This window comes from Octodon degus, unplaced genomic scaffold (genome assembly GCF_000260255.1).
Source record: "Octodon degus isolate 3935 unplaced genomic scaffold, OctDeg1.0 scaffold00073, whole genome shotgun sequence".
Classification (NCBI taxonomy): Eukaryota; Metazoa; Chordata; class Mammalia; order Rodentia; family Octodontidae; genus Octodon; species Octodon degus.
Window position 1 is genome coordinate 8,472,755 of NW_004524649.1, and position 4,571 is coordinate 8,477,325.

The window sequence follows — 4,571 nt, forward strand, 5'->3', positions numbered from 1 at the left end:
TTGGTTCTGTGGGACCTCATTGTTTAAAACCTGGTCCCAGCCTCCTTTTGTCTTGTCTGAGAGAATTTAGTGGCCTTGCACCAGGGCAGAAAAACCAGAGATCTGTCCTGAAGGCTGATTTTTCTACGTTAAAAAGGGTAGAGATCCTTTTCGTTTTGCGAAAAAAAATACATATGGGACAGTAAGGAAGGAGGCGGGACAAAAAAGACAAGATCAGATCTGACAGTATGTTAGGGAAAAGATTGGGAAGCTTTTTAAAGGGGGGCAGCTGCTGGGACGTAAAGAGTGGGCCTTGGGGAATTGTGGGGAAGTGAGTGAGGATTCGGGGAACATTTTTACCGCACGTGGTATGGTGTATTTCCCCTTAGTGGCTTTCAAGAGTCTGCAATGAAGATGCACATTGGTTTTCAGTCCTTTTATGGCTCTTCTGAAAGAGACAGTACACTGAGAAGAGATGAAGTCACGCTTACTCCAGCTGTACACGTTAAGGATTAGAGACGCCTTCAATAAGCCATTCCTCTTTCCAGTGAGGCACTCACCACGCTTATTCCACTGCACTGCTATTTTTAGAGAACGTCATTTCATATGTAATGATTTGGAACACACTTTGGAGAATGTGGTTCCTGGCTCACATTATCTCAAGATGGGCTGAGAATTTTTAAAAAACTACTAATTCTCTCCCCCTGCCCCCTGATTTAATTGAGCAGAGCTGTATAAAATTTAATGAGAAAGAATTGCTGTACTGGTTGTGTGGTGTTACGGTTTGTATCTAAAATGTCCTTCCTGGTCTCAAGTGTTCAGCGGGGGGGCTTTTGGAGTGATCGGGTCATGGAAGCCCTGTGCTTATCAGCAGATGAATCGAGTGATGAGTTCAGGTGTTTTGGGGGAGGTGGGCTTGCTTGGATCACCGGAGCTATAACGTGGAAGGCCCCCAGCTCCTCCCTTCTACCTGTCTGCTTCCTGACTGCCATAGATTGAACTGCTCTCTGCAGCGATATCCTTCCACCATCCTGCATCTCTTTTGGGACCAGAGAAATCATGACTTGAACCCACTGGAGATGTGAGCCAAGTTGTTGGTTAAGTGTTTTGTCCCAGTGAGAGAGAAGTGCCTAGTACCAATAGTGTCTTCCTTTCCAATTCCATGTCCTTCCTTCGGAATGTGAACTTATTTGAAAACAGGATCTTTGTGGGTGCAGTTAATTAAGATGAGGTCTTCCTGGAGTTAATCCAATCTAAGGTGTTCTTGTAAGAAGAGAGACACATGTGACAGAGACCCTTGGAGGCTATCACCACATAAGGATGAGGAAGAGGGGGAGAGATTTGACTACCTGTCAAAGGCAGCAAGGATTGTGAGCAAGGCCAGAGCTCAGTGAAGGTCATGATGCAGTCTCTCCTGGAGCCTGCAGTGGGGCAGGGTCTGCTGATACCTTGGATTTGGACCCTAGCCTCTAGAAGTGAAGAGTCTCTCTGTCTGTTGTTTAAAATTGTCCAGACCTTAGTAATTCCTAAGGCAGTCCTGGAAAATCAGTACAATGTCTATGATTAAAATAAAAAAAATTGATTTTATAAACTTGAAAAAAATATTTTTTTGTCTTTTTGAGATAGGATCTGGCTATGCAGTCCAGGCTGGCCTTGAGCTTACTTTGTAGCCCAGACTGATCTCAAACTTGCAGCAATCCTCCCGTCTCAGTCTCCCTAGTGCTGGGATCACAGGTGTGCCCCACCATGCCCAGCTCAATCTTGAAAAGTTAAAGACCACTTGGCAATGAAAGCTCATGAACTATCCTTACACAAAAATCCACAGATGAGTGTCAGACTAGTTAGGATGAATGAGAGGCTAGATTAGAAAGAGTCCAGACTGTGTGGATTTATTTACACTCAGAGCTAACAACGTAAGGTAAGCTATAGTGGCAGAGAAGGGGTGGTTATCTGAGGCAGGGGTCCCAGGATGAGCATCAGGGGTCCAAGAGGAGGTTAACTAACTGCACAAAGAACACTGTTCTTTGTAACATCATGTTACTCTTAGTGATGATTTCCTCATGTATTCCATGGACTATTCAGAATTGCATACTGAAACATGTGTATGAGCAACTTACTGTATATTGATTGTACCTTAACAAAACTGCATTTGATGAAATGACATGAGGACTCATTAGTTTAAAAATAACACAGAAAATATCGTGCAAGCCTGCTGGGAGGAATGGTGTCATAAAACCTGACATTTCCACGGTCATGTGCCGTCGTGTGCTCTCCCTCTGTTCTCGTCCTTAATTGAAAGTGGTAAAGCAAACACATTATGGAAACAAGTCTAATTGTTTTCTCTGGACTAGTCTCTAGCAAATTAAGGAAAGGGAGCTGAGAAAACCATTTCAGCCCTGAAATAGCACCAAGGGATTTCTCCATCTCAGATGATCTCAGCACAAGGTAAGCCCAGCTCCCTCCCAGCATCCATCACGCACTCTGGGGATGTCCCCACCGTCACAGTGACAGTCATACCACAGGGAGGGTGGCCAGAGGGATGCTCTCTCCCCTTGTGCTATGGCACATCCATTTTCTCTCTCACTTTCCCTCCTGGCTTTAATTAAACATCACAGCCGAAAGAGGCTCCCAAACAAATGCTGCGTGTGCGCCGCTATGGCCATCCAGCTTGATGACCCGGTCGGGATGTGTCTTTGTCCTTGCAGGCTTTGGCAATCCCATAGCTCACTCTGTCTCCCACCTCCATCATGAGATGAGCTCTGAGCACACACTGCTTCTCCTGATGCCCCTTGAGGACCCTCCTGGGCCTTCTGGACCCCTCATCTCAAGGGTCTCTTCCACGTCTAGAGGCATCTCCATCCAGACTGGGTGACATAGTCTGCCCACGAAGGTCAGCAGCTGCACACTTTCCCTTCAGTTTCCTTTCCATCTGTCTGGCTCTGGCACTTGACTTGTCTGGCTGGAGCCGTGCAGCCCAGCATTCACCTGGGCTGGGAGGGTCTGGGCGTTAAACATTCCCTGGAAGATGTACTCCACAGATGCACAACAAGAGGGTAGCTGGTGCCTGGCTCCCTGCTCTGGGGTGCTCAGGCCCCATGGACCCCATTGTGTCCTTGGGCCCCCAGCTTGTGCACTGCAGTGTGCATCCTTCCCCTACCTGCCCCCTGCATGCTTTCCAGTTCTCAGGGTCTGCCCCTGGAGAACCTTGTCCAAGTCTCTGCAAAACTCTGCCCTTCATGTGCTCCCAACTGTCATCCTCCACCCTCCCCAGTGCCCCATCCATACAGCTGGGTCCCCAGCTGGACCTCCCACTATGACCATAGCTTCTGCCCCCCAATCCCATCCAGAGTGCGTCTGTCACCAGGGACACATCTGTGTCCAAGACAGTTATAGGAACAAGGCATGGTCGTGCTCCCTTCTAATGCCAGTACTCAGAGAGAGAGAGAGAGAGAGAGAGAGAGAGAGAGAGAGAGAGAGAGACAGACAGACAGATTCCCAGAGGGGACCTGGGAAGCAGCCACAGGGTATTCTTTAAGCACTGGCAATGCCAGTGAGCACTGCTCTGTCTTTGAGCTATCCTCCTTCCAGGCTTGGCTCCTGGCTTCTGGGGAGGGGATGAGGCGAGAGAGCAGAGTGAAGCATCCCCCAACTCCACCCCGCTTCCTCATTGAAAGGCTTTTTAGTTTTTTCTGCAGCTTGAAGTGAGGCCTTAGTCCCAGACTGTGGGCCCTAAACATGTTCGGCTCACACCCCACATCCCACTAGGGCAAGCAGAAGCAGTGCTCTGGAAGCCAGGGGCCGTCACCGACACGTGCACTAGTGAAACCTGCAGACGCTGGCTGGCAGAAAGGATCCTGGATTCAGGGTGAGCTCCACTAAACCACATACTCAGTTCAGGGGGAGAGTGGGTGGAAGAAGGGAGAGATTTGAAGCTCAGGGGAAGCTCAAATAACCTGCCATTACCTTGAGACCAAGGGCCAAGGAGTGTGTGGGTCCTCTGGAGCTAGAGCTGACTTTCGGAGCCTGCAATCAGAAAGGAACTGAATACTGTTAACAACAGGATAAGCCATCATGAATGGTCCTTTCAAGTGACCGGAAGAGGACACAGCCCTGCCAACAGCTTCATTCTAGCTGAGAGAGCCCATATTGGAGTTGTGCCTTTAAGATTGTGCGGGTATGTTCTGTAACCCACTCCTTCACAGTTCCTGGCTGCAGAAGGGCCACGACACGAGTGTGGTCCCTGCTGAGAGCTCCTTTGCCTGCTCGGAGCCTGTGGAAGAGGAAGATAGCCTTGGGTGAGCCCCAGTCCATGGGGCGGCAGGCCTCCAACACCTTGGAATTCACTTCTGGTTATCCGAGAAGCAAGGCAGAGCCCAGGCACACGATCTGCAGCTGTAGGATTCACCCTCCTGCTGGCCTCTCAGGGACCAACTCCATGTCACACATGCAGCGCTCTCTTTTGCCTCCCTCTCTCCTTTGCTACTGGACTATATTGGATTATTTTGCTGAATTCATGCACCTACAATATTTGAATAGCAATGGAATATCCCTCTCTGACAAAACTAAACAAAAAAAGGGGGGATATAAATGAA